This window comes from Panthera onca, chromosome C2, assembly GCF_046562875.1.
Source record: "Panthera onca isolate mPanOnc1 chromosome C2, mPanOnc1 haplotype 2, whole genome shotgun sequence".
NCBI lineage: Eukaryota > Metazoa > Chordata > Mammalia > Carnivora > Felidae > Panthera > Panthera onca.
Window position 1 is genome coordinate 70,304,303 of NC_138347.1, and position 7,178 is coordinate 70,311,480.

Below are 7,178 nucleotides of genomic sequence, written 5' to 3' on the forward strand. Positions count from 1 at the left end.
TCTCTCTCTGTGTCAAAAATAAATAAACATTTAAAAAAGTTAAACACAGAATTACCCATATGATCCAGCAACTGCTGTTCTGGGGATATACCCAGAATAATTGAAAAAAAAAAAAAAGGACTCAAACAGCTGTATACCCGTGTTCAAAGCAGCAGTATTCAAAATAGCCAAAAGGTGGAAACAACTCAGATGTCCATGGACAGATGAGTGGATAAACAAAATGTAGTATCTACATACACTGGACTATTATTTAGCCTTAGAAAGGAATTCAATTCTGACACATGCTATAACACAGATAAACTGTGGAGCATCTGGGTGGGTCAGTCTGTTGAGCATCACACTTCAGCTCAGGTCATGATGTCACAGTTTGTGGGTTCAAGCCCCGCATCAGGCTCTGTGCTGACCGCTTGCTCAGAGCCAGGAGGCTGCTTCAGATTCTGTGTCTCCTTCTCTGCCCCTCCCCCACTCACACTTTGTCTCACTCTGTTTCTCAAAAATAAATAAATGTAAAAAAAAAATTAAAAAAAAAACACAGATAAACTGTGACAACATGCCGAGTGAAATAAGCAAGACACAAAGGACAAATATTATACGATTCTACATATTTGAGGTATCGAGAATAGCCCAATTCAGAGCGGGGAGGGATGGGGAATTATTAATTAATGGCTATAAATTTCCAGTTTGGGGTAATGGAAAAGTTCTGGGAATGAATGGAATGTAGTGATGGCTGCACAACACTGTGAGCGTACTTAATGCCACTGAACTGTGCACTTTAAAATGGCTAAAATGGTAAATTTTATGTAATGTATATTTTGCCATAATTTAAAAAATAGTTAAAAAATCAGATTAGTTAAAACTTTTCTAATTCACAATTCAGATTTACGTGCCAACTCATTCCCATAGTGAGTTGGCACATTGTGAAATTCAATCTATAATCCAGATCAAAAAATTTTTGCCGATACATAGTTGTAATTTAATATGCAGGTCATTATTCAAGGTGAGAGGAGACGACAACAACACTGGGGTGTTCACATTAGTTTAGATAATATGCTTCATTTCCTCTGCTTTTAACAGTCCTGCCTAGGATTTGTCACAGTGCAAGAAATGAATGACCCTGGTGACAGAATGTTACAAAATTCCTTTGCAGCAATTGATAGGACTATGAAACATGTACAACATTTTCTTTAAAGTTAATATTAACTTTTTATTTTAAAAATACCAAATTCTAGGGGTGGCGGGGTGGCTCAGTCGGTTGGGCGTTCAACTTCGGCTCAGACATGATCTCACAGTTCACGAGCTGGAGCCCTGCGTCAGGCTCTGTGCTGACAGGTCAGAGCCTGGAGCCTGCTTCAGGTTCTGTCTCTCCCTCTCTCTCTGTCCCTCCCCCACTCGCACTGTCTCTGTCTCTCTCTGTCTCTCTCTCTCAGAAATAAAGTAAACATTGAAAATTAAAAAAAAATACCAAATTATATTTCTTTAAAAAAATATTTATTAGTTTTTGGGAGAGCACAAATGGGGGGACGAGCAAAGAGAGGGGAACAGAGGATCTGAAGGGGGCTGATAGGCTGACAGCAGCGGGCCCAATGTGGGGTCAAACCCACAAACCGCGAGATCATGATCTGAGCTGAAGTCAGATGCTCAACCAACTGAGCCACCCAGGTGGCTCCCCGAATTCGATTTCTTTTTATAGGAAAATGTTCTTTATAGGTTTTTCTCCTCCTGTGCACCATGGTCCTGGGGTTAGGAAAATATAACCCCTATACGGGCTCTCAGAGTTTACAGCCACTAGGGGACCACCAAGGACACAGCTAGAGGCAATGTCGAGGTAATGGGTACACACGGGAGATAGGCACATGACAAGCCGTGGTGAGCACACCAGGTTCCATTTTGGTGAAAATAGCCTACGATGTTAACTGGCCTATAGTAGATCCCTGTTATTTTTGTTTGTTTTTGGGTTAAGCACTCACATTGGGGTTATGCCAAGCCTGAGGTGGATAGAATTTCACATGAAGAAATGGAATACAAAACAGGTCTTGACAGAAATTTTCAACAATAAGGAATGGGCTTTCTGTTTGTTGTTGCTCTTAATGTAAAAATGTAGCCGTAAGTCATAGAAATTTCACATTTCTCTGAGGCTAAGAAGCATATGCAAGCATTTTAAACTCATTTATGAAGTAGCTAGCATGCTCTTGCTAAATAAGCTGCATGTTTTCAGCCCTCGTCCTGTTCATATAATTATCAATTCTGAAAACACTCATTATTATATCTTTCTGAGAGCAATTTTTCAAAGGTTAGTTTTGAAAATATTTTTAAGATTATCTATTCCAGAGGGAATATCTGTTTTCTGGCTTTCATGAACTGAAACATTTAAAAATAATATCCGTAAATTAAATTACAGTGAAAAGTTGTTATGTTTTTCAACTAATTTTGGCATGTGTGTTTTCTTTTCAGAAAACTTGTCTTTAAAATTATCCGTAGGGCTTGGACCCCAAGGAGACTGCTGGAGTCCTTCCCTAAATGTGCCTTCTCCACGCCAGCAAAGCCATCACGATATGTTTCTTTCTTTCTAGAAGTTACTTCACACCACCTAAAGGCATGGATTCTTTTCCAGTTGTTTCAATAAAATTACAATGAATGAATACAAGCACACACACACACACCCCACACCTTTTAAATTAATCACGTCTAGAGACCTGGAGAGTAAGTGGCAAGAAAAAAGGAGCGAGCAGGGGATGGGGGGAAGGGGCACAGAGCAGGTGCGGTCCATGCAGATGTGGCCTGGGGAAATGCCACAGAGTAGGAGGATGGGACAGAAGGCAGTGAACATAGGCAGGGACGGAGACATCTGAAGACAGGAGGGAAGAAGCCAGTAACTTGGGAATGCTCCTGGAAGCTGAGCATTGGCCACCTGAGAACCACCTTCTTTTTATCCTCCTTTTCACCTACACTCCATTCCCTTACTTGCCACCTCCCACTTTCTTCCTGTCTCTCTCTCCTGCCTTGTGTTAGTGCTATCAGCGGTCCTTAAGACAATGCTTAGCTAGAAGATCAGCAGCTTTTCAAAAGGTAGGACAAACTTCTGACCCCCTATGTCTTCCTGGGGGACCAGGTCGGGGTGGGGTGGGGGCATGGAGATGAGTAACTGCTTGGGGGACAGGGTCTACAGGAAGCCAAGGGCCAATAGCACTGCAACAAGCATCAGGCTACTGCCTGGGATCCAACTTTGGCCTGTGTGCAGGGCCCGCTGCCCTTCTGTGGAATATAGCTCTTCATATATAATCGCTAGTGGAGGAAAACTAGCAATCTGGGCTCCAAATCAGAAGAACTGAGTTCCGGTCTCAATGCCGTAACCTAGCTGAGCAGCCGTACAACAGCCTGCCCCTCTTTGGACCGCAGTTTGCTCACGTGGAAAGAGAAGACTCTAGTCCATGCCAGACCTGGTTCTGTAATTACTACTTGTGAAGTCAAATGTGTTTGGCACTTGGCAGCAGGCTCTGCTTTACATAACCTGTTGTACCTTCTGAAAGTTGTCCTTCGAAAAACCACTGCCTTTTAACAGAGGGTGCAAGGCCTGTGGGAAGACAGTGAAGATCTGTCTTGAGAATGGACTCTGAAGATGGTCACCCTACCTCTTAAACAATTTTTTTAGATGTTTATTTTTGAGACAGTAGAGTCGGGGAGGAGCATGGAGGAGGGGCAGAGAGAGGGGGAGACAGAGGATCCAAAGCAGAATTCAGGTTAACAGCAGAGAGCCTGATGTGAGGCTTGAACCCATGAACCATGAAATTATGCCCCGAGCCGAAGTCAGACGCTTGACCAACTGAGCCACCCAGGCGCCCCTGATGCACCTCTTTAAATGATGTCCCAGGATCTTCCATAAGCCCCCTAGCTAAGATACTCTGATTGTTTAATCATTAATCACAGCAAATTCTTCATTCCATGTAAACCCAAGCTCCTTCTTCGACAGTTTCCTTTTCCCTGGCTTCAGTAGAGATAAGTCACTGTCTGCTCTAACATTTCAGAGATCATGAAATAAGCCATGATGCTTGCAGTGGCCACCTGAGGTCCCTCCTGGGTTCAACTAAACATTCAGACCACAAGCCTTCCAGAGGCCACACTTGACTTTAGTCAGAAAATGTGGCTAGGAATCCTAGCTGACCAGCCTGGCACTATCCACAGTTCATCACATGGAGCTCTGGTGTTAGCCTAGCGTCGCGGTCAGCTCAGAAGGGCCTTGTTGCACTGTAGGAGATTTGCTGGCCTTCCAGCTTCCTCACAAAGACACAGTTCAAAAAGTTGCCGTGCTCAGGCCCAAAGGATGGTGCCCAGCCAGGTATGTATAGTTCATACAAATCATCACTGTAAAACATGCCTTATTCTTCCCTTTTGGACTGGAGCTTAGAGAAGTGATAAGTGAGAGAGCCAAGATCTTCTGACTCCAGGGACCATTCTTCTTTCTACTACATCACAGCTGCCTCATTTGGAATTTCTGATCTTCAGCGTAACTACGACATAGTCTTAACATAATTTGAGTGTTTTTTAAAGAAATACACAGTAATATTGTAATATTTTCTAAAGTGCAATAGGTAGTCTTATGATTATTTTAGAAAATATTTGTATGCAGGTTAAATTAGTAAATACATCTGCAAATTCCTGGTACGTGGTAGGCATTCAGTAATTATTAACTGAACACTTCCTCAATTTGGGAGATTCCCTGAATGACTTCTAAGGGCAATAGCTTTGACCTACAAGTCTAAGTCATGTTAAACAGATGGCCCCTCCAGGGTTACAGCAGGCCTTTGGTCACAAGAGCTCTATGCTGTATAGCTGTCCTTCCAGCACTCATCCCCAACCACAATTAAACCCTCACTGACAGCAAACGCAGGGCCTTTCACCCTCAGATCAACAGGCCAAAATGTAATTAGCTGAGGGGTGTGTGGCTCTTAGACGAGGTCACCCAAATCACTGTTTTCCAAGTGGCGCGGAAGGACAGAGCCAAGTCAGACCCGAGGCAGGATATTCACAGGCCTTAACTTGAGCAAGCTGGGCACCTGCCTTCCAAAGAGACCACGGAGGGCTTGCAAGTTATCTACATCAGAAGATGTGGTCAATGCCTTACTAATTATAGTTGTTTAGCCTGCTGTTTAGAAAAAGAAGATGGGATACATACTTGGTATAACTGAAAGACCAGGAATCCAGTGATTATGTGACACACAAGGCCCTTTGACCCCCCACCCGGCGTTTCTGCCTCATAAACACACTCTCACCTTTGCATGTTGGTGTTTCTTCCTCGCAGAAGGCCTTATCCCTTCTCTCTTCCGACTAGTCAACTCTGACTCATCCCTCGATACTTAGTCCAAACTTTCCAGAACTGACCTGTGCAAAATGTTTTCCTTCTCTCACCTGAAGGCAGAAGAAAATTCTTCTATTGGACCATATGTCATGACTGTGGGCTCAGAAAATCAGGTCTGCAGGAATTATTAAGCCTTTGATGATTTGTCCCAGGCTTCTTTGAGTAAAAGAACACACATTTCATAGACTGGAGGTTGAGGGAAAGGCCCCTATGCTGTGCCCCAGGCCTTTCCTCAACCTCATTCCCTTAAAAAAACAGCCAGACCTGCTCACCTCATGAAAGCTGATGAAAGAGACTTCCTATTGGTGGCATTTTGTACTTTTACCTTAACTGAAGAATTTTTCAGTGAAAATGAATTTCCTTTTTCTATTTTGGAAAATTACCATGAAATAAAAAATCGGTTATCTGAACAGTTGTATCAAATTTTATGCACAACGATGTTAACATGACTTCTTCAATACTCAGTTATCTTAGAGCCAATGAAGGGAACCACGTATGATCTCTAATGACCCAGGGAAAATGATGCAAATATTACTAGAGTGAGATTACAAGAGTCATATTCATGTTTCTCTGGCACAAGAGTGAGGATTGAAGAGACCAAGAAGTCAAGGGGAAATTAGTATTAGCGCATTCAAACTTAACAATTTCAAAGGAGTCTTTTGAAAGCGCCGCCCTACCAGAGGTGGGGTTTTTTGCAAGTCAGAGGATACAGCGCCACCTACTGGCCATGGAATTTGCCCAGCTGCTAGGAAGGGTTGGGGGGACTTTAGTTCAGGGGCAAAACTGCCCCAGAGATTTGAATCTCAAGCCAGTTTGGTGTTGACGGCATCTGGTGGTTGCTTCTTGGGCACAACGGACTCTCGGGAAGGAATTGGAAATGATGCGATCTGGGTTCTGGCTCTGAGGGGCCAAACCACTCACTGATCTAAAACAGTGGTTCTCAAAATCTGCCGCACATCCCAGTCACCTGGGGGCCTTAACGATCCTGATAGGCCGCCCTAGACCAGTGAAGTGCTCTGGGATGGGCCCCAGGCATCAGTGAGTTTTCAATCTCCTCAGGTGACTCCAACGGACAGCTGAGACCTGTTGTTGACAGCCAGTGTCCCATCTCCAGTTGGTTTCCCCCCCCCCCCCCCCAGTGCTGACCCCAGAGAAACTTTAGTGTGAAGAACAGCAGAATAACACGTACATGTTCCTGCCCTGTCTTAGGGCTGTGATCAGAGAATGCCTCCCTGAAGGTCTGAGAGGACCCTGTGTGAGAGTCCGCCCCCCACTTACAAAAATAACTTTGTTGAGGTATAACTGACATACAATAAACTGGAAATATGTCATGTGTGCAACTGGACAAGTTTTGATATAGCTGTGAAACCATCACCACAATGAACCGTCACCACATAATGAACACATTCTTCAAGACTGAGCTGGGAGAGTCTGTTTCACACTGCTGTTTCACAGTCATTTAATATTCCATGCCAGGCATTGTGCTGGGGAGAAGGAAACACGGACTCGTCATGCACCACCCCTTTCCTGGGGGAGCTGGCTTCGGAGCATAGCTGGGATGTGAAGGAGGCATGCCTCTACCTGAGAGCACTGGTGGGGGAAGACAGGATTGGGGAAGCTGGTCAGAGGGGATTGATGGTTTAGCCGATGAAGACAGATGGAGAGGATTGTTAGCAGTTGAAGGAAAGGGGCTTTCTAAGCGCAGGGAACAGCGTGAATAGAGAATTGGAGGTACAGAGAGGAGGTGTGTTTGCGGAGCGACAGCTGTGGCCAGAGTGTCAGTGCCCTGGGCATTAGGCAAAGCTGGAGCAGTTGGTGGTGTGAT